Source organism: Tursiops truncatus, chromosome X (assembly GCF_011762595.2).
Source record: "Tursiops truncatus isolate mTurTru1 chromosome X, mTurTru1.mat.Y, whole genome shotgun sequence".
Classification (NCBI taxonomy): domain Eukaryota; kingdom Metazoa; phylum Chordata; class Mammalia; order Artiodactyla; family Delphinidae; genus Tursiops; species Tursiops truncatus.
Window position 1 is genome coordinate 97,192,508 of NC_047055.1, and position 24,999 is coordinate 97,217,506.

A 24,999-nucleotide genomic window follows, 5' to 3' on the forward strand; every position below is an offset into this window, starting at 1 on the left:
TGTTAATGGTCTAAACATAATTGTTGAAAATAAGTAAATTAAATGGATGTGAGATAAAAGTTTCTAGGTGAAATTTTAAAATAGTTTCCTAAAATCTTTCTGGAAACCTGAATCTTAAAGTTTTGCTAAATTAAATTAAATGATGGATAGTCACTGAATATCTAGATCATTTCCAAATAAGATAAAATACTGAAACATTAAGCACGGAACATAGGTTTATCTACTTTTTGCTTCCTTTTACAGACTAATTAAAGGTATTTGGGTCCATTAGCAAACACATTTTGTGCCTCGCTAAGAAGCATGTTTCTAGAAATTATAAAAGTATTTATAAATCCGCCAATCCACAGAATGTTGATGCAAAACATAGTTGGTTTCTTCTTAGTTTTTATTAGAAATTAAAGGTTTCTAAGGGTTAAAAATTCTAATATGTAATTAAAACTACTAGAACTAATTAGGAAAAGGAATTTTATGTGTGAATAAGATTAGAATAAATTTAATTAAATAAATGAGTTTTAATTCAAAAGTCAGGTGGTGCAAAATTGAAATTTGGTTTTCTGCTTGTTAAAAAGACAAAGTTTTATTGGACTACTGGTCTCCTCTTGATACGAAATTGTGAAAGACTTTCTTTAGCTTTTAAAATAATTTGCCTAGAAAACAAGATTCTGTATTTTGTTACAATATTTTTTTTTTTCAGAAAACTGAATCTTCTCTGTTAAAAAAGTTTTGTTTTTGGTTTTTTAACTATTTACCTTTCTGTATTTGCCTTTAACATCTTCTATTGTCACTTTGGTTAAATGAATAACTAAGCACTGTTTTACAGTGACCTATGATCCTATTTGACTAGGTGTTTTAAAACCTTGTTGATAATTTTGAAAAACTTACCAAAATAAAATTCTAAATGAAGTCTTTTTTGACCTCCAACTAACTTTGAAGTTTTCCAGAGCCTCCCTGGAACATTTTAAAAGATTTGCTCTCTCTCTCCTTATAAAAAGGGAAGGTGTTAAACTACTTAGGCTTATTTGATATGGTAAATTACATGCGAAGCATTGTCAAATAAGAAGTAATACAAAGCCTTTTAATGTTGTGCTTATATAGGTATATGTTATAAGTATTTCAGTAAATGTGTGCAATTCCTGGAAATCTATTTCCTGGTATAATGTTATCAGTCATAATTCCAGTTATTATCTTAAAATGTTGTATGTCACAGAAATACCCAGATTTCCTTAACAATTCCACCATATCTTTAGTAATAGGCATTTTTAAGTCTTCTGTAATTTACAGAGAGTTACTGTTTTATTCTGATGCTCTGCAAAGGTGTTCCCACAGAAGTATTTCATCTTCAGAAAAATTCAAGAAAAGGACTTTCTGACAAGTGAAGGTTTCTGATAACTTTAAGATCATGAAACTGAACTGGTAAGAACAAAGACTGCCCTTGAGTCTTCCTGGAAGGGACTATACGAGGTCCTCCTCACTACCCAGATGGCAGCCAAAGTTCAGTAGTCAAGCCTTAGGTACACATTTCATAGCTAAAGAAGACTCCACTTGACATCTGGTGGCATACAAATGCTAAAAAGCTCCAATGAAACTGACTAGGAAGAGAAGTAGCTAACATTAAAGGAGACTGCTTCCTCCTAAGATGCCAGATCAAGACTTCATACTTTTATGAAACATGAAACTTTCTCTTTCTTTCCTCTACTTTGACATTGGCCTAGAAAGATACCACCATCATCTGTATCTCCCAAGCCACTGTTAAGAGGGGTGGCCTTTCAGACTGCTGCATTTGTCAACAAATCTCTTATCTATGATGGTAGAGACTGCCTGGTTTGTTTTCCTGCCTCTGGTTAACACCCCAAACTTTGCAGCCAGGCTGTATTCAAAGGAAGGGACACAAGGCAAAAGTAACCAAAATAAAACTGCCTGTGTGGGCTACAGACCCTTAATACAAGATGGCATTCATAATTCAAAATTAGTTCCCTTTGACAGATCCCTACTTTCCTGCTTAAGAGGAAATGCAAATGAGGAATGTCTCCTTAACTCTTGAAGCTACTGCAGTTTCCGTTGCTAAGAGAACAGTTGACCAACAAAGATCCTTAGACTCTCTGGCCAAAGTTGTTCTTGATAATAGGACAGACCTTCATTATCTTTTAGCTGAGCAAGGAGTCGTCTGTGCTATGGCCGACACCACTGCTGCACCTGGATTAACACTTCTGGGGAAGTTAAATCTCAATTATATAAGGTCACTGAACAAGCCACTTGGCTTAAAAAGGTGACTCCTTCATTAGGTCTTTTCTTTGATTTTGATTGGTTTGGGTCTTGGGGTCCATGGCTCCAAAATGCACTGCAAACATTGGGAATTATCCTGCTTATTACAATCATAGAAATCTCCCTGGTGCATTGTGTTCTTTCAAAAGCTTTAAATGTGTGTTTGCAGTCAGTAACCACCAAGCAAATGCTCTCCCTAAGACTAGAAGGCCAGAAGAGGAACAAAGAGAATGACCAGCTTAAAGATTATGAACCTGAAGTGGTGACCTGTGAATATGACAAGGATTAAGCAAAAACATGACCTGTGAATACCACACAGAGTATCAACAAAAGCTCTGAGAACTACAGAGCAGTAGCTGAGACTGGTGCTAACGCCTTAACTTTTGATCACATCTCTCAGTTAATGTGGGAGTCTGATCAAAAGTGGGGAACTGTTCGAAAGGAGTCATGTGCTAAAAGTAAGACTTAATACGTAACCTAACTGCAGTGGCAACCTTCCCCAGGAATAAGACCCTTTTGTCCCCAAAGGGAGATGACCTAGTCTGAAATAATTTGTTTCTGACTTCCTTGTCTTGCCTTTAAAACATTCTCCGTTTTTGTAGTCCTCTGAATCTCCCTTCTATTGATACTTGCTAGATGGGATGCTCCTGATTCATGATCATTGAAAAAAAGCCAATTAGATCTTTAAAATTTACTCAGTTGGATTTCATTTTTTAAACAGAACTAAAAGGAAGGAATAAATTCTCTGGAAAAAAATCTCACTCTAAATTAGTTTGGAATCAGTCCTTAAATCACAGTCCAACATAGCATCACTTGACTATCAGCTACTGAAGATGAAGAAGCTATTTACTCTCTGAAATTGAGATTTTTATTTGACCTTAACAACTGTCCTCTTTCTTTGAACTGTGTTTGACTTTCCAACCTAAATTTTTCTTCTATGAAGAAAAGGATAAGTAACCCAATAGAAGATCTAAAGACATGAACAGGTATTTCACAGAAGAAGCAGCACATACGCGGGAAAACTGTGCAAAAGTGGTCAGCTATGAGTGTGAGCAAGGAATCACAAATCAATGCAAGAATGAGGTGCCATTTCATACCCATTTTATTGGTGAAACTGAGAAATCAGATAATTCCAAGTGTTGGGGAAGATCTGGATTGCTGTGATTTTTGGACATTGCTGGAAGAAGTATTGATTACTACAACCACTATGGAAATCACGTAGCAATATCTTGCAAAGATGAACATTCATAATCTCTACGGCCTATCAATTTCCCTGCTAATCATATATCCCAAAGAAACTTTGCACACATACACCGCTACCACAACCATCATGAGATATGAACAGGAATGTCCATCGAAGCTCTTATATAGTTGTAAAAACATGAAAAAAACTCTCAGCAGGAAAATGGATAAAAAGTAATGTAGAAATGATTGAACAGCAGCTGTATGCAATAAGGATGAATGTTAGCACTATAATTTTGAATAAAAAAACTAATCCCTGGAGTTGCAGCTACTGTAGCTGACAGGGTCTTGGTGCTATGACCAGGTTTCAGGCCTGTGCCTCTGAGGTGGGAGACCCGAGTTCAGGACAATGGTCCACCAGAGACCTCCCAGCTCCACATAATATCAAACAGCTAAAGCTCTCTCAGAGATCTCCATCTCAATGCTAAGACCCAGCTCCACTCAACGACCAGCAAGCTACAGTGCTGGACACCCTATGCCAAACAACTAGCAAGACAGGAACACAACCCCACCCATCAGCAGAGAGGCTGCCTAAAATCATAATAAGGTCACAGACACCCCAAAACACACCACTGGACACGGTCTTGCCCAGGAGAAAGACAACATACAGCCTCATCCACCAGAACACAAGGCACGAGTCCCATCCACCAGGAAGCCTACACAACCCACTGAACAAAACGTAGCCACTGGGGGCAGAAACCAAAAACAATGGAAACTACAAACCTGCAGCCTGTGAAAAGGAGACCCTAAATACAGTAAGTTAATCAAAAATGAGAAGACAGAGAAACACACAGCAGGTGAAGAAGTAAGGTAAAAACCCACCAGAGCAAATAAATGAAGAGGAAATAGGCAGTCTACCTGAAAGAGAATTCAGAGTAATGATAGTAAACATGATCCAAAATCTTGGAAACAGAATGGAGAAAATACAAGAAACGTTTAACAAGGACCTAAAAGAACTAATAAAGAGCAAACAAACAATGATGAACAACACAATAAATGAAATTAAAAATTCTCTAGAAGCAATCAATAGCAGAAAAACTGTGGCAGAAGAATGGATAAGTGACCTGGAAGATAAAATAGTGGAAATACCTACGGCAGAGCAGAATAAAGAAAACAGAATGAAAAGAATTGAGGATGGTCTCAGAGACCTCTGGGACAACATTAAACACACCAACATATGAATCATAGGGGTCCCAGAAGAAGAAGAGAAAAAGAAAGGGACTGAGAAAATATTTGAAGAGATTATAGTTGAAGACTTCCCTAATATGGGAAAGGAAATAATCAAGTCCAGGAAGCACAGAGAGTCCCATACAGGATAAATCCAAGGAGAAACACTCCAAGACACATATTAATCAAACTATCAAAAATTAAAAACAAAGAAAAAATATTAAAAGCATCAAGGGAAAAGCAACAAATAACATACAAGGGAATCCCCATAAGGTTAACAGCTGATCTTTCAGCAGAAACTCTGCGAGCCAGAAGGGACTGGCAGGACATAATTAAAGTGATGAATGGGAAAAAACTACAACCATGACTACTCTACCCAGCAAGGATCTCATTCAGTCTCAATGGAGAAATTAAAACCTTTATAGACAAGCAAAAACTAAGAGAATTCAGCACCACCAAACCAGCTTTACAACAAATGCTAAAGGAGTTTCTCTAGGCAGGAAAAACAAGAGAAGGAAAAGACGTACAGTAACAAACCCAAATCAATTCAAAAAATGGTAATAGGAACATAAATATCGATAACTACCTTAAATGTAAATGGTTTAATGATCCCACCAAAAGACATAGACTGGCTGAATGGATACAAAAACAAGACCCATATATATGCTGTCTACAAGAGACCCACTTCAGACCTAGTGACACATACAGCCTGAAAGTGAGGAGATGGAAAAAGATATTCCATGCAAATGGAAATCAAAAGAAAGCTGGAATAGCAATTATCATATCAGACAAAACTGACTTTAAAATAAAGACTATTACAAGAGACAAAGAAGGACACTACATAATGATCAAGGGATCAATTCAGGAAGAAGATATAACAATTGTAAATATTTATGCACCCAACATAGGAGTACCTCAATACAAAAGGCAACTGCTAACAGCCATAAAAGGGGAAATCAACAGTAACACAGTCATATTAGGGGACTTCAACACCCGACTTTCACCAATGGACAGATCATCCAAAATGAAAATAAATAAGGAAACACAAGCTTTAAACGACACATTAAAGAAGATGGACTTAATTGATATTTATAAGACATTCCATGCAAAAACAACAGAATACACTTTCTTCTCAAGTGCTCATGGAACATTCTCCAGGATAGATCATACCCTGGGCCACAAATCAAGCCTTGGTAAATTTAAGAAAATTGAAATCGTATAAAGTATCTTTTCCGACAACAATGCTATGAGACTAGATATCAATTACAGGAAAAAATCTGTAAAAAATACAAACACATCGAGGCTAAACAATACACTACTAAATAACTAAGAGATGACTGAAGAAATGAAAGAGGAAATCAAAAAATACCTAGAAGCAAATGACAATGAAAAGAAAATCTATGGGATGCAGCAAAAGCAGTTCTAAGAGGGAAGTTTATAGCAATACAATCCGACCTCAAGAAACAAGAAACATCTCAAACAAACAATCTAACCTTACACCTAAAGCAATTAGAGAAAGAAGAACAAAAAACCACAAAGTTAGCAGAAGGAAAGAAATCATAAAGATCAGATCAGAAATAAATGAAAAGAAATGAAGGAAACGATAGCAAAGATCAATAAAACTAAAAGCTGGTTCTTTGAGAAGATAAACATAATTGATAAACCATTAGCCAGACTCATCAAGAAAAGAAGGGAGAAGACTCAAATCAATAGAATTAGAAATGAAAAAGGAGAAGCAACAACTGACCGCGCAGAAATACAAAGGATCATGAGAGATTACTACAAGCAACTATATGCCAATAAAATGGAAAACCTAGAAGATTGGAAAATTCTTAGAAATGCACAATCTTCTGAGACTGAACCAGGAAGAAATAGAAAGTATAAACAGACAAATCACAAGCACTGTAATTGAGACTGTGATTAAAAATCTTCCAACAAACAAAAGCCCAGGACCAGATGGCTTCACAGGTGAATTCTATCAAACATTTAGAGAAGAGATAATACCTATCCTTCTCAAACTCTTCCAAATATAGCAGAGGGAGGAACACTCCCAAACTCATTCTACGAGACCACCATCACCCTGATACCAAACCCAGACAAAGATGTCACAAAGAAAGAAAACTACAGGCCAATATCACTGGTGAACAAACCCGACAGATGCAAAAATCCTCAACAAAATACTAGCAAACAGAATCCAACAGCACATTAAAAGGATCATACACCATGATCAAGTGGGGTTTAGCCCAGGAATGCAAGGCTTCTTCAATATATGCAAATCAATCAATGTGATTCACCATATTAACAAATTGAAGGAGAAAAACCATATGATCATCTCAATAGAGGCAAAAAAAAGCTTTCGACAAAATTCAACACCCACTTATGATAAAAACCCTCCTGAAAGTAGGCATAGAGGGAACTTACCTCAACATAGTAAAGGCCACATATGACAGAAACACAGCCAACATTGCTCTCAGTGGTGAAAAACTGAAACCATTTCCATTAAGATCAGGAACAATACAAAGCTGCCAACTCTCACCAATATTATTTAACATAGTTTTGGAAGTTTTAGCCATGGCAATCAGAGAAGAGAAAGAAAAGGAATCCAAATGGGGAAAGAAGTAAAGCTGTCACTGTTTGCAGATGACATGATACTATACATAGAGAATCCTAAAGATGCTACCAGAAAACTACTAGAGCTAATCAATGAATTTGGTAAAGTAGCAGGATACAAAATTAATGCACAGAAATCTCTTACATTCCTATACACTAATTATGAAAAAATTGAAAGAGAAATTAAGGGAACACTCCCACTCACCACTGCAACAAAAATAATAAAATACCTAGGAATAAACCTACCTAAGGAGACAAAAGACCTGTATGCATAAAACTGTAAGACACTGATGAAAGACATTAAAGATGATACAAACAGATGGAGAGATATACCATGTTCTTGGATTGGAAGAATCAACATTGTGAAAATGACTATAGTACCCAAAGGAATCTAGAGATTCAATGCAATCCCTATCAAACTACCAATGGCATTTTTCACAGAACTGGAACAAAAAAATTCACAATTTGTATGGAAACACAAAAGACCCCCAATAGCCAAAGCAATCTTTAGATAGAAAAACAGAGCTGGAGGAATCAGGCTCCCTGACTTGAGACTATACTACAAAGCTACAGTAATCAAGACAGTATGGTACTGGCACGAAAACAGAAATATAGATCAATGGAACAGGATCGAAAGCCCAGAAGTAAACCCATGCACATATGGTCAACTTATTTTTGATAAAGGAGGTAAGACTATAAAACGGAGAAAAGACAGCCTCTTCAATCAGTTGTTCTGGGGAAACTGGACAGCTACAGTCAAAGAATGAAATTAGAACATTCCCTAACACCATACACAAAAATATACCCAAAATAGATTAGAGACCTAAATGAAGGCCAGACACTATAAAACTCTTAGAGGAAAACATAGGCAGAACACTCTATGACATATATCACAGCAAGATCCTTTTTGACCCACTTCCTAGAGAAATGGAAATAAAAACAAAAATAAACAAATGGGACCTAATGAAACTTAAAAGCTTTTGCACAGCAAAGGAAACCATAAATAAGATGAAAAGAGAACCCTCATAATGGGAGAAAATATTTGCAAATGAAGCAAGTGACAAAGGATTAATCTGCAAAATTTACAAGCATCTCATGCAGCTCAATATCAAAAAAAACAAACCACCAAATACAAAAATGCGCAGAAGACCTAAATAGACACTTCTCCAAAGAAGATATACAGATTGCCAACAAATACATGAAAGGATGCTCAACATCACTAATCATTAGAGAAATGCAAATCAAAACTACAATGAGGTATCACCTCACACCAGTAAGAACGGCTATCATCAAAAAATCTACAAACAATAAATGCTGGAGTGGGTGTTGAGAAAAGGGAACCCTCTTGCACTGTTGGTGGGAATGTAAATTGATACAGCCACTATGGAGAACAGTATGGAGGTTTCTTAAAAAAACAAAAAGAGAACTACCATATGACCCAACAATCCACTACTAGACGTATACCCTGAGAAAACCATAATTCAGAAAGAGTCATGTACCACAATGTTCATTGCAGCACTATTTACAATAGCCAGGACATGGAAGCAACCTAAGTGTCCATTGACGGATGAATGGATAAAGAAGATGTGGCACATATATACAATGGAATATTACTCAGCCATAAAAAGAAGCAAAATTGAGTAATTTTTAGTGAGGTGAATGGACCTAGAATCTGTCATACAGAGTGAAGTAAGTCAGAAAGAGAAAAACGAATACTGTATGCTAACACATATGTATGGAATCTAAAAAAAAAAAAAATTGGTTCTGAAGAACCTAGCGGTGGGACATGAATAAAGACGCCGACATAGAGAATGGACTTGAGGACACAGAGAGGGGGAAGTGTAAGCTGGGACGAAGTGAGAGAGTGGCATGGACTTATATAAACTACTAAATGTATAATAGACGGCTAGAGGGAAACAGCCACAGAGCACAGGGAGATCAGCTCAGTGCTTTGTGACCACCTAGAGAGGTGGGAGAGGGAGGGTGGGAGGGAGACGCAGGAGGGAGGAGACATGGGGATATATTTCTATGTATAGCTGATTCACTTTGTTCTTAAGGAGAAACTAACACACCACTGTAAAGCAATTATACTCCAATAAAGATGTTAGAAAATAAATAAAAGTCAACTCAATGAAAAAAAATATTTATTGCATATATTTGAGGAATGAAAGTAATCACAGGAAATAAAGGATTGATTTAATAAAAATAAAAGGTAGTAACATTTCATCAAGTAAATGTTTTGGATTCTACAAAAAACATTTCAGCTACGTTAATAGAAAAACTGAAAAGATCTTTGATTCAGAAAATTGATTTGGAGAGGAACAGCATCTACCAGAACAGTTTCTGTCTTCCTTTATTTTTTTTTAAAGTTAAACAAAACATCTTATTCTAATTAATTAAAAAATTATACCCCCAAGAGAGGAACAGAGGGACACAGAAGTTTGCATTCCTGCTTGCACCAAGAACCAATCCAAACTCTGTACACTACTGAAATGGAAGTAAAATGGACTACATTGGTTAAGAATAAATCAGTGAATATTTTTGTGAGTATATAGTAGGGTTAAGGCACTTTCATAATTACTGGAGGAAATGCACATTTGACAAAACTCTCAAAATTGCAAATGCACATATCCTTGCAATCACCAATTCCACATATAGGAATTTATTCTGAAGATACACTTGCATACATTCATGGGAAATGTTACATGTAGAAGATTATTCCTACAGCATAGTTTGTAATAGCAATCTGGAAACAAATGTTCACAGATAAGGGACTGGCTCTGTAAATGACTCTGTATCCATAGAAGAAAATATTACTGAACAGAATGAACAAAGTCATGGTGTACGTGAAGGAAATAATTTCCAACTTGTTTTAGATGGAAAAGGAAATACACAGAAAATGGATGGGTAATACATGGATATAATATATATGAGTATGTAAAGATATACACCTGTAAAATACTTTGTGTGATATCTTTATTTATCTATCTATCCATCGATCTATCCATTGATCCATTCCCTGGTATAACTCTAGAAGAAACTTATGGCATTTGCTACCTTTGATGACTGAGGGTAATGTTAGAGTAGTGTGACTGGAAACAGGTTAGAAGATAAACCTTGATTATAAAACTATTTTTTTTTAAATTACAAGCAGTGTGTAAGCTATTACCTATCTAACAAAAGAGATTTAAAAAATATAAATTAGTGAAAACCCTGAAATCTGATGTGATGAAACAGGTTACTACCTCTTCACAAACTGATAATGCACAACACTGCATACTCTCCTGGAAGAGGTTAAATTCAGCATCTGCTTTCTGGGTGAGAACAATCCCTTTTGTTCTCTAATAGGTACCACTTCCTTTCCACTGGATATTGGCATTGCTGCCCATTGTGGAAATTAAATCTCACAGACATCACCAATGTCAGCACTAACATCAGCAATAGTGGGCAATAAAGCCAACATCTGAGAGTTTGTTTGCAGAAAGGGTGCAGCCCACCTCAGGAAAGGAAGGCAGAGTAATTCGTTGTACAGGTCAAAATTTGCATCAAAGAAGGATGTCATATAGTAAATGAATGAAACCTGGGTCGACATCATTAATCAGAGGAGTTATCAGATTGCCTCCCAAATCCTCATGATCAGCTCTGCCAGAAAAATACACATATCATACAGGAAACACTGATAAAAATGCTGCATGACCCTTGTCTCAATGTGTTTGGGATATAACATGAAGCCAGAAAATGTGAAGGTTAACCCAGAAGTCATTGCAAGGAGAAGACTCCACTTAGGCTACTAAGTGGAATGGCAAAATGCTCCATGTGACAATGACACAGAAAGGACTAACTTCATGTGGGAAGGGTGATGACAGGGTTACTTTGAAATATCTCTATCTTTTTTTATAAAATTAATATGTAGAACTTCATAAAAAGGTTTTACTTGTCCTAAATATATACTTCATAAAACTATACTTTTCTTTCCTGTTTTTCTGACCTGTTATAATAACATTTATCCCATACCCTTCCCATGCGCCACTGAATGTATGGAATATTGAACTTCTCTGCAAAGGAATGCTCATTTAAAAAACTTTGACATATGAAATTCTGAAATCAAGTCATGCCAAATGAAGTCCCTTTTTTTCTGTGAATGAGTGACTTAGTTTACTACCTTATCTAAAATCTTGTAATATGATTTTAGAGTGTTTAGTTAAAAAAATCAAACAAGAAATAAAGCTGAAGGATAGAAAGAAAAACGGAGAACTGGACATCAGAAGATCTATGGTAAATTTAGAAATATACTGCCAAATAGAAAATCAGGACGAAAAAGTTTTAAGCATCTTGGATTGACAATTTGCAACTATATTCACGTAATATAATTTTATCTTTAGTGAAAATAATCTGTTCACTACTGCAACAAGTTTACTGTGTCAGGGTTGGTGAGATGGCATGTGGCTATACCATGAAATCACATATGAGTGACACCAAATATAATAATTAAAAACTGACAATGGTTTCCTCTCTTCCTTCCTTTTCTCTTTTTTCCTTCCCTTCCTCCTTCCGTCCTTCATTTTTTCCTTTTCTCCTTTCTTTTTCAATCTCTACTCTGAAGTACAGGCTAGTCTAGTTTATATACCATGATTTACGCAAGTAGTTTTTGGTAAGCGTGAATTAACCACCAATCCAATTCCAATTTATTTTAGTGGTGTTTTATCAAGCCCTCATACCTTGACACCCTCCAGGAATGTGTCTTGATGGGCCAATCCTCAATCAAATTCTGAGCAGTGAGAAGCATATACAGTGTTATGCAGCATGTGAGTGCTCTAATGAAGCTATGTGTAATATGCTATGGGATGATAAGAAAGGAGGCAATTGATCGAACCTGGGGGAATTTGGAAGACTTCCTCTAAGGGGTGACATTTGATCTTGCATGGAAGAGTAAATAGAAATTTGCCAGATAGACAAGATGGGGAGGCATACAGAAGGGAGTTAGGGAAAAATGCCGTTAATTCAGTCAATAACAACAGATTAGTTGATTTAGGAAATATTTTTTGATGTGAATTTCTATAGCCAGAGTCTAATCCTACTTGGTCCCTGCTGGAGTTAAGTGAGTTCATATTGAGACCACATTCAAATAATGCCAGACTTACCCTGAAAGGACAAGAAAGTGCTGTTGACCATCTCATAATGTGGTTCACACGGGGCTGTCAATGCCAGCGTGACCTAGACTGCCCTCAAGGTGATCAAGGAAGAGTCTGGAAATGTTAGTGCACTGTGATAACAAGACGTTGGGGAAACATCCTGAAAACAGGCATCCATAAACGTATGTGCTCTAATTTGGGAGATTTCTCAAAAATCTGAAACTGTTTGCTCTCAGTCAGAATATTCAATGGCTTGTGCAGGGCACTATTTGGAGGCATTCAAATATTTCTTTGCACATCCAATAATATTGATGAAAACTCTTAGCCATTTATGGAGTTTTCTTTTAGGAGCAAGGAAGAGATATTCTTTGTAGTCATATTAGACTTTGTATTTTCCCTAGACTATAGGCACCTTCATGTAAATATAATTCCCAGGTTGCATGTACTTGAGTTTGTTTGTTGTATAAATCCATTTTTACATCTTTTTGGTTGTCTAAACTATATGTATCTATAAATATAGCCCAGAATTCTATTCACAGATGTGTAGGTATGTAAATTATAAAGAAAACTGATTTATTTCTGTATTTTCTTTACATTGTTGATCTGAAACTTGAAAACTATAACTTGATCCCAAATCATCTTTATGCAATGAGATTCAAATGCATTAAAGTTACAGAATTTTATAGCCTGTAGTCATCTTTAAAATGATTTACCTCTGTCTCCTCATATTGAATAAAGGAGACTTAGGTCAGATGAGGTCATGGCTTGCTCCTGATTCCTCAGTTATTGTAAACATCCTAGAATTAGAATATCAGTTTCTGGATTCCCAGCACTTGTTCCTTCCCTTGCTCTATTATGGATACTCCTATATGCCTACCTTTTCTTTAAATATAATCATAAAATTAGAGATGTTGAGGGACACTCAAAGATCACTTAGTGCCTCTGTTCTTTGAGTGGATAGAACTACTGTGTTCTGCACAGACTTTAAGCTATTAATTTCTGAAACCGACATATAGTAAATTAGAGTATTATTCAAATGTCATCCCCACATTATCATCTTTCCCTTTAAATAAATGAAAGTGAGTTTCATTCTTAAGGGGGATATTATTATATCTTGGCACAAATATTCTTTTATATTATAGAAAAATTCAATGGAAAATGGGATATAATTTGTCAGCAACATATCCATTCTAAAATTTTTAAAAACTCATTACTGTCTTCGAAAAAGCAGTATCATTAAAAGATGCTTATGAATTGTCTCGGTTGCCAAGGATTCATTTAATCCTAATGAGTCACTATGTGGTAGAAGGTTTTTTTGTTTGTTTTTTCTCTCTCTCTGGGATTTTTGCTGTGAAAATCAGCCTAGATATATTTCTGCAAAAGAGAAGCAGGCTACTCAATGATCTGGTGCCATGAGTTCCCAACAGTTTGTAAGCCAGCTAACAAAAGCACCAGGAACAATTTTGCTTATAAAACCAGTCATTCTCCAGGTACCACTGTGCACAGGCAGCATTACTACATAATTCAAAGGATCTACTGAGACCCTACTCCATGTGGAGCACTGTACAACAAAAGCACTTTTACAAATTGGGCCTCAGACTCTACCATCATGCTATCTTGAGCCACCCTCCCCTACGTCTTTGAGGGAGCTTTGAAAGCAGAGGATCTGGGTTCCAATCCCTGCTCTGGCACATGCTAGCTGAGCAACTCCTCTAATCCTCAGTTTCCTTATCTGTAAAATGGAAACAAGAATCCCTAGTTCATGAAGTTTAAAGGAAGGTCAAATAAAATAATACTTGAAAAATACTTAAGAAAATTGTCTAGTGCATATATAGTGTGGAATTGGAAATGTTTAAGCACCAAATATTGTGATTCACTTTGGTTAGAACAAAACCATAAACTAAATATTTCAATAGTATTTAATAAGAAAATGTTAGAGGAAATAATTGATTCTGATACAAGTGCATTGGGGAATGTACCATACAGGGCCCTTTGTTAATCTTTATTGAAAAGATAATAGAGAAGGCTGGGAAATATTTGCAAAACAATTATCATTAAGGCATAAGGTATAAAAGCATTAGCCACGTACTGATTTAGCTTAATCTATATATATTCTTTATCCCATCATTGTAAAATTGATTTTTGACCAAGTTTGTTGCAAACGGAAGAAACTCTCTTGTAACATTCTGTTTTCTTTTACAGAGTTTTATTTTTATCCCTAGTGTAATATAATCTTTAACCTCAAGACTATAATTACAAGGGGCTTCTCGTACCTGTTTTCTATAGAAACTGTCATCTGTTAGCGTACGTATGACAGGAAATTGGATTTACTCAACAAAATTGTAAAGTACAGACTAGCCCTCTGATGTTTAACTCAGTATCTATCTGTGTCCTTGGTAAATGTGGTAACACATCTCCTATATATGTGGCATAAATTTACTTGTCCATGAGAAAGCGTTCTAAGGTTAAATTTCTCCTTTTGGGCCTGTCTGCAAAAAAAGATATCTGTGACTCTAACACACTCATCTCAAAACAAAACACCGAGATTCTTTCTTCTACAATGAATGGTATGTACAAAGCCAATGCTGACTGTGGCTAGTTATACTTTCATTACTTGTTCTCCCTTCTACCATTTGACAACTGCTCTAAACCTGATGGAATAATGAGAGCAGAGTCACCAGGACTCATAATTGAGTTAACTGTCCTGCTGGAACCTGGGGTTTTGTCCTAATTCTTGTCCCTACCTTTCTATAGTAATTGCCTACAAATATCAAGCCCCCCCATCCTTTAGAACTTGGGGCCGTATATACTCTCGCTATTTCACTTACTAAGTACTGGTGTCCTGACCAGAAACCCAAGATTATGGCTGGTGTCTGGCACCTGCTGAGAGTTCTCCGAGTCCCAATGTCTGCTAGTCTGTCTGCATCTCTGAACAAGATCTTCTCCAAGGTGCCCTGAGCACTTGCTTGTCAAACAACCAAACACCAGCTTTTGTTATATTGTGTTTCGATCACATCCCACAGTGAATAAAAGTAAACATAAAATTCTGCAGTTTGAATCATGGACCAGGTGCTGCTCATCCCTCTGAGTGTAAGGATCATCCTAGGTAATGGCATCAAGACAGAAGCTATCAGTTTAGTAACTGGTTAGCCTTGGGAACAGAAAGGTAAAGAGAATCTCAATTGGTGAAGAAATTTCTACACTCTGTTTTTTGTTTTGTTTTAAACAACGTTGAATTTTATCTGAAACTTGTGCTCCTGGAAAATACGGACGGTTAAAGAAATCTCTCCCATCCATTTGTGTTCAAGGAGATGGCTTACTGCAGAGAAATACCCTTCCCCAAATGACATGGAAAAGACTCACAATGCTCGCTTTGTTTCTGTAAGACAAGGCCAGACTCAGACCCTCCAAATTCCCATTCTTTGTCTCATAAAAGATGAGCTAAACTGATTTTTCCTACTGATCAATTAGAATAAAATGCTTGTTAACCAGACTTTGATTAAGCTTCTCTACTTCCCCAGGTCCCTGAACTCTGACCCATCCTCAGCCTGAGCTAACATATAATCCCTCCTGTGTTTACAATGGCCTCAGGGTAAAATATTCTCTGATCTAATGCCCGATTTCCCTTTCATCCAACTTCCCCACACCTAATTATTTCTAGCCATGTTTAATCCTCCCCATAAAAGAAAAACCCTTTGTGCCTAACCCTTGAGAGGCTTGCAGAGCCCATGATGAGAGCATTCTCCCTACTGCAAGTGTATTCCCTCTTGCACTATCCCTTTCTTTATTCAACTTTATTCCAGATAAAGAAATTACCTTAGTATGGATTTTTTTTTTAATTTGATGGTTTATTGGTTTGCTTTTTGGATGGGGAGCTGGGCATGAAGGGTAGGTGGGGAGTGGTTGGAAAACTAATAGAAGACAGAAGCAATGAAGGAAATTTGCAGGTTTTGTGTGTTTGTTTTCATAGACAATATTCCCCTTATGGGAATGAGAGGTGGAGTGAGAGCAGAGTCGAAGGAGGGTGCTCCAGAGGCTGTGAGGTAGAAGCTGGCTCTGGATCTCTTAGTTCCAGGTTGGGTTCTGCACTCAGATCTGTGACTATCAGGGCAATCTCACCCCTGGAGGTAGGGGCTGCCTGCAAACACTCCCCCTCCGCATCATTCCTTCCCTTGAGAGCTCAAGTGTAAATCTTCTCTAGGCTGACTTTCTGGGCAAAAATATTTCCTGTCAAAGCAGCAGGAGTCAGAGGAGAGAAAAGGAAATGAATCTTGAAACAAGCTGATTAAGCAAATTTCAGCAAAGGTCAGAGGTGTACCTAAGGACTGTTTTTTTAAAATCCCAATGGCTCCTGGAGTTTATAGTTGTATTATTTTGAAATTTAGTTTTATCAGGTCCTTCTCACTTCCTGGGGAGAATATTATCTGAATAGACCATTTTCTATCGACACTATAATCACATTCGATTCTCATCATTCTTTCTACTCAATTTGCATTGTAAAGACTTAACATTGACAGTGCACTTACTGTGCTCCAGGCACAACACACACAGTGTCCTATTCAGTCTTCACAGTAAATGAGGCATCAGTGAGGCATTATAATTTCCATTTTATAGATGAGGAAACTGAGATTCAGAAAAGTTAATTGCAGGAGATTCTAGATCTAGCGGGCAATGAAGCAGAAACTTAAATCTTCCAATTAATTATATCTGACTCAAAACATCCTACTATTTCTATTCTACCATAACGCTTTACTATGTACCTATACATATCCTCATCTTCAGTATACACAAAAGATCTCATGTTACTTACGCACTTCATGAAGACTATTCACATATTTTGTTTCATTAGTATTTCTCACCAGTTCCGTGAAATAGGCCAAATTGTATTATTGTCTCCATTATAGATGAATTATTTGAAATTCAAATTGAAAAAGGAACTTTTATAAAGTGAGAGACCTACTAAAATGGCAGCATCTAGACCTGAACCTAAAACTTTGATTCCAAATCCATGACCCTCAAAAATACAGCACATTTTCTAGATCAACTCTGTGTATCTCTTTGTATACTGTGGTGTCTAAGGAAAACATCATAATTTGTTAACAAACTATTTTCACTGTGAGGCAAAGTACGTATCAGAAAGGAAAATACGTATGTTATACTCAACCAACAATGGAACCAGAGTAAAACTAGTATATCTAAAGAACATTAGACATAAAATTTAAAGTTATTCTTTTAAAAATATTTAATTTTATTAATTTTTGCATATAGAATTGTACAAAAAAACATAAATGTAAAGTTTAAGAAATGATTAAGGGCTTCCCTGGTGGCGCAGTGGTTGAGAATCTGCCTGCTAATGCAGGGGACACGGGTTCGAGCCCTGGTCTGGGAAGATCCCACATGCCACGGAGCAGCTGGGCCTGTGAGCCACAACTACAGAGCCTGCGTGCCACAACTACAGAGCCTGCGGGTCTGGAGCTTGTGCTCCACAAAAAAAGAGGCCGCGACAGTAAGAGGCCCGCACACTGCGATGAAGAGTGGCCCCCACTCTCCGCAACTAGAGAAAGCCCTCACACAGAAACGAAGACCCAGCACAGCCAAAAATAAATAAATTAAAAAAAAAAAAAAAGAAATGATTAAAATGTAAACATCTAGTCGAAACTGGAACCTTACCAGAACTTTCAGGCTAGGCTATAGGTATACTCTAAGAGAGAGGAAAAGATTCCAGGTGGAAGATTCAAGAGGTAAGGAGGAAGAACAAAAAATAGTAAATACAAGTGTATTCACATTGATTGTGTTAAATTATTATTAATGTCTAATAGGCTTATAAATAGAGTTAAACGCAGGGCAGCATTACATGTTAGGATGAGATTAATTCAAGTATATAAGTTTACTGTATTATCTGGGAAGATGGTAAAAATATTGCCCTTATTTTTAAATTAACTTTATTGTGAAATGTAGCAAACATATAGAAAATCCATAAAACATTAAAGCATAGTTTCATGGAATATTGGAAGTGAATACCTGCATAACCATCCCATTTGCCTATTGATCACAATCCCTCCCCCACCCTCCCAACTTCCCCTACCAGAGTAAAGCCTTCCCTGACTTTCATGGTAATCACTTCCTTTGTTTGCTACTATAAAAATTAAGTTTGTCCACTTTGTGGTCAATATTTATAAATATTCTATGTGTGAGTGAAAATAACATGTATCACGTTGTTGGTGCATGCACACACACGCACATAACCGTTAAGCTATGTTTGTTAATGGAGTTCAAATCTTCTATATCCTAATTGATTTTTTGTGTGACAATTACCAAAAGAGGCATATGTTAAAATGTCCCACCATCAACAGGAATGGATAAAGAAGATGTGGTACATATACACAATGGAATATTACTCAGCCATAGGAAAGAATGAAAAAATGCCATTTGCAGCTACCTGGATGGACCTAAAGACTATCATACTAAGTGAAGTAAGCCAGACAGAAAAAGACTAATATCACATGGTATCTCTTATATGTAGTATCTTAAAAAATGGTACAAGTGAACTTATTTACAAAACAGAAATAGAGTCACAGATATAGAAAACAGACTTATGTTTACCAGGGTGGAAATGTTGGGGAGGGATAAATCGGGAGATTGGGATTGACACATACACACTACTACATATAAAATAGATAACTAATAAGGACCTACTGTATAGCACAGGGAACTCTACTCAATACACTGCAGTGACCTATATGGGAAAAGAGTCTAAAAAAGAATAGATATATGTATATGTATAACTGATTCACTTTGCTGTACACCAGAAACTAACACAGCATTGTAAATCAACTATACTCCAATAAAAATTTTAAAAATCCAATAAAATACATCCTACCCCCAAAAAAAGTCCCATAGTGATTGCTGAGTTTACCCATTTCTCATTGGAATTTTGCATCTTTTAGATCTATCTGTCTATATATCTAATTTGTTTTATCTTCTTAATGAGTCTTTCATCTTTATGAACTGACTCTTGTTTATTTCTCTTTATCTCCTGTAAATTTTTATTTTTTTTTGCCCTAGCTAATTTACAGTAGGGCTGACTCATGACAATGTGTCCTGGATTTTTTTTGCTTTCCCTTTTTTTCCCACTCTGCTCAGCACCAAGATGACTTTTCTGCACCCGATGGGGATGAAATTAACTCCGGTTTACTTTAACACTAAGGTTGTAACCCTTTGGGATCCTGGACTTTCCTGCTTGGGCAGGCCCTGGGCCCTTACTTCTGTCCTTCCATCCTTCTTTCCCTTAAAGGGGGAACAGAATACGTCATCCCAAAATGCGCCACTTTGGCATGATGACTGTATGGAGCTAAAGACAATGGAGACCCAGCAGACCCATGAAAAGCTTTTTACCTCTCCCTTAACTGCCTAAAAGAATTTAGACGGGGGACCTGTACCAAGAAGAGAGCTATTACCAGAGGTAATTTTTACATCAGAAGGACTTACTGAAGGGCAGGGCAAACATTTGTTTACCAAACATTTGCTCTTCCCACCTTTCTGTGAATCATCTTCCTCCCCTTTGAAGCCCCAGACCCCTACCCCCTTCTCCTTAGCTCAGGATGGCATAAAGGCCTCAATGACCTGACTATCTTTGAGTCTTCATGTCTTTGTGGGGCTCCTGTGTCTACACAGTTAAGTTTGTTTTTCTCCTGTTTATCTGTCTTATGTCAATTAAATTATTAGACCAGCCAACAAAATGAGAAGGGAAGAAGGAAAAAAAAATTCTGCCTATGATCCCTCATCCCTACTCAAGCCAGAGAATCTAACCCCAAATGAAGGAAGCTCAAAGTCTTTGGGTATGAGGGAGGGGGAGGGGAATTGAGTGTTCTGTGTTCTGCTAAACTCCCAGGGTTCTCATTTTAAAGTATAACTTTGGCCTGGAAATTCTTCTATAGTCTTACTTGCTCTTTGATGTTTTTAAAGTGATGTTTTAAAATTTTTATCCAAAGTTTTCAGTTGTTTCTAGTGGGAGAATTCATCTAAACAGTTTAGCCTACCATTACCAGAAACTAAAATTCAACAGATACAGCATTCTAGCATGGAACAAACAAACAAAAATACCTGTTTATCCATGGAATTTAAAAAACTCAAGACAAAATATTCTTGATATCCAAGGCTTTTGAGTATAAGAGGTGAGCTCTCTGTATTGAGGAAATAATTAGAAACAAAATTTCCTGCCAATCCAGAAAAACTCTCTACAAAAGTACAAGAGAAAGAAAACAGTTTTATTATTAAATAAGCAATAAATAAGACTGTGATGTGCATCACAGACATCAGCTCAAGTGATTAGAAAGACAGAAATCTTACCATTTTACATAGCCAAACAGATACGACCATTACATATATGTTCTTAAGATAAATGATAACTAATCCTTAAGAGGACATGACAGTGCCATTTGTTACACATAATTTATCTTAAGTTTACTTGGTAACTGAGGTGGCCATCTGTGTCAGCTAATTGCTTTTATCCAAAGAAATAATACAACTCCTCATACGTATATAACAGGCAAGTAGTTACAACCTGGTGTCAGATGCCTAGGTCAACCTCTCAGGGAGACTAGAAGATGGGGTGGTATCTTTCTTAATGCTTACACATTTCAAAGAGATGTCTTCAGGCCTTTAAGAAAAATATCTCTGGGTTGTAAAATTGGCAAGAGGATTATTTAGCCTTTTAAAAGCCTTATATATTTACATTTTGAAAAGCAGAAAAAAGTATATACATATGTTTTATACAGGAAATATTCTAAGAAAAGGGATGGGAAAGTTTCTTTCCTTTTTTCTACCATGGAAAATTAATTTTTTCCTTATTTTGGGTTTGTGCTTACCCTAGCATTTCAAAAAGGAAACTTTTCCCCTGGCTTCCAAAATCGCCGCTTTGAACACTGAGAGGTAAGTCTCAAAGCACAGAACAACAGGTATGGAAGAATGCATATTGATGAAAGAGCGGGTCTTTCCTACCCTAGGAATATAACTCTTTGGAAGAGAAGATAGAACTGGGAAAGAAGAGAGTCACTGATGTAAGTCCAGAAGACGATACCACTAGGTGGAGCCAGAGCTCCCAATTTGAGATGAAATAGGCTCACAGACATGATTTATTCCCCACTTCCTACTTAGAACTCCAAGAGTGCAACATGCTAACATCTACAGCCTCACAGTAGAAACGGCCATAGGTCAAGTGTCATTGAGGAAAAATCCTGAGACTGTCCCAAGTTGCTTGCATTCCCAAGTTTTTTTCAGTCTATGATGGCTACCTGAGAATGTTGCAGGTTTTGAACCAGAGAAGATTTCTGGTGAACCTGAAAGGCGTATGGAGAGAGTCTGAGGAAGACTCGGTGGATGTGAAGGGACTCAGTGTTTTAGATGAGGAAGATGACGTATGCCCTTTGTAGATCTGGTATCAGAGAGCAGACATCAACATGTCTTCATGGGACTGATGACAAATTCAGAGGCATCTCAGCAGAGGCCATAGTGTGCAGGAAGTGACAGGGACAAAATACAAAGCCTAATGTGACAGTATAAAGTATTCCACTGTAGGGAGAAAAAATAATTTTCCTTCTACCCTTCTAGGTTCTTGGTGAGACTCCCCTATAATAAAAGACAGATTGACAGGAAAAAAAAACAAATAGAAGTTTAATGACACGTATACTTCCTTTATACATGGGAGATGCCCAGGAAAACCGAGTACCTCCCTGAAAAGGCCCAAGCCAGCATCTTAAATCCCATCTCCAGCTAAAGACAAAAGAAGATGTTGTGGGGGAGGAGTGGGGAGTCAGTTATGGGAGGTTTTGGGGGGTGGGGGGGAAGCACAGTAAACATGGGTAAGATTGTTATGCAGATTTAAGTCATTGTCTTCTCCATTGATGAGAGTTTCAGAGATTTAGTCATCCTTCTCTTCCTGGTACAGAGAGGGAGACACCCTTACAAATGGAGAGTTCCCTTGTAAATGTCAATGTCTCTTACAAAAGGGTAACTTAGGTTTCACAACTTTTCCTATGTCTGCTATTTCTTGAAAATAACCAGCCTAAAATAATCCTTATGCCAAAGAGACATGTGTGGGGGTGGAAAATTCTGCTCTCCTTTACCATCATCCACAGTATAAGTATCCCAGAGGAAAAAAAGATGATGAAGGTTAAAATCCAGAATTTCCTCTCTAAATAATACTGATAGAAATCTAGAAGTGGTTGAGTTTACCATAAATGTTCAGGTTTGTTTTCTTTCCTTCACAAATTGGGAAATGGAAAATGAGGTGCACTAAAATGTAACATATGATTTTAGTATTTGTAGTACCCTAAATGAGGCCTGGTCTGAGTTTCCAAAGAATTTTTATGCACTATAACAATACATCTGCCTCAAGGACTAACACTAACAGATGGGAAGGGGTGTGATTAGCTTGAGGCCAAACTCCCACCTTGTGAGAGAAATGAGACTCTCAGAAGTATTTAATGATTTGCAAACAATGGGTTGTAATGAGCCTGAGTGTAAGAGTATTGCATAATCCATCACATCTCCAGGGTTGACACAGGAATGTCAGCATAAGGAAAAACACTATGGATGGCTATGGGAAAATATCATGAAGGCCTCTATGTGAACTCTGAGTTGCTCCTGCAAGTACTAAACTTCTTCTCAGAAAGGAAAAGACGTTTCAGCTCAGGGTATAAGTGTGTTACCTGACAACGTCGGTTTTCCAGGAGAAGTAGGAGTCCACACCTGAGCTAAAAAGCCCAGTCAGTCCCTGGGTTGGGAGTTAAAGGTCTGGTCACCAATTCCAACATGTGGGTGTATGTGTGTGGGGACAGGTGTTCCCACACCAATAATCAATTCTCCAACACCAGCTGGGTGTCCTACAATTGAACTCAATTCTGACACTATCTAAGTGGGGATAGTGTCATACCGCACAGGTTAAGGGGTCAATCCTACAAAACTGCCCCCCTCCTGCAAATGCTGTAAGCAGATAGGGTACCGGGTCCCTAGAGAAAGAGAAGCAGCATGGCTTTCTTGACATAAGAGAGGCCATTTTTGGTCTAAGTCATTTTGTGATCTAAGCCTGGCCACAATGCGTGCCCTTGAACAGATCTCAGTAATTTATGATCTTAAGGGAACAAAGGAATGTGGGAACGAAGTAAAAGCAGTCAAGAAACAATAGTTCAGTGATAAAACAGAGTCCTAGCTCCTCCTCAAGGGATATACATAACAATCTGAAACATATCTTTGAGTTATGCAGGAACAAAGGTCCCCACCCAGGTGGAGGATGGTAACTACACGTTGAGACCCCACATTGGCCAGAATCTGAGGAATGATGATGTTGACCTTTACTGATCCTCGGAACTTCAATCACCTAAAGCTTGGGCCCTGTCAACCTCTGCCCCAATTCTATGCTGAATTGTCCTCTGCTCAAGCCCCTTCATGAATATGCATGTACCCTTAGCTTAAAACTTCCCCAATTTTGCTGTTCAGGGAGACACTGCTTTGGGAAAGATCCACAGTGCTCTCTTTACTGGCTGCAAGTAATAAATCCTTCCTTTTCCTGGTCTTTGACTTGGTTGTGCCTTCTGGCTTGACACCCACCAAGAGGTGAACCAGTTTTTGGGTAATAATCCCAGTGGCAAGTCTAGGTTATCACCTGTGCTTCTGACTGGTCGGCTATAGACTGGAGGTTCCAAGGACCCCCTCCTTGGGCTCAACTAATTTACTAGAGCAGCTCAAAGAACTCAGAGAAACATTTATTGTATCACCAGTTGATTATAAAAGGATGTAACTCAGGACAGCCAGATGGAAGAGATGCACAGGACAAGGTATGGGGAAAGGATGTGAAGTTTCCATGCCCTCTCCAGAAGTACCACTTTCCAGCACCTCCATGGGTTTATTAACCCAGAAGCTCTCTGAACCCCATCTTTTTGGGTGTTTATGAAGGCTTTATTACACAGACATGATTAATTAAATCCTTAGCCATTGGTGATTGATTCAACCTCTAGTCCCTTTTCCCACGCCAGAGGTCAGGGTGATGAGACTAAAAGTTACAGTGCTGTAATCACATGATTGGTTCCCCTGGCAACCAGCCCCCCCATCATTAGGTGCAGTTCAAAGGTCACCTCATTAGTATAACAAAAGACACCTTTATCGCTATCATCACTTAGGAAATTCCAAGGGTTTTAGGAGCTCTGCGCCAGACAGGAGACAAAGACCACACATACATTTCTTATTATAAATCACAATATCACAGAAATGGTAGAGCATTTCCACAACAACTGAAGCTCTCATTATACCACAGCACCCTACTCTCTGTATTCCCTTAAAAAAAAAAAAAAAAAGCAAAACAAAAATTTATGTAATAAGCTATAACTATTAAGATAACATGACCAGTAATACGGAAGGTGAGGCAGGATTAGGAGGTCACTGAGGCCCAAGTGACTTCAGGAGTAGGGTCAAAATATTACTGAGACAGCTTGAGAGCTGTTCTTACCTATGTTTCTTTGAAGCCAGACAGTTAATGCCAAGAGACAGACCACAACTCTCCTCTAGACAAGAGAGCATGGCCAGAGATTTG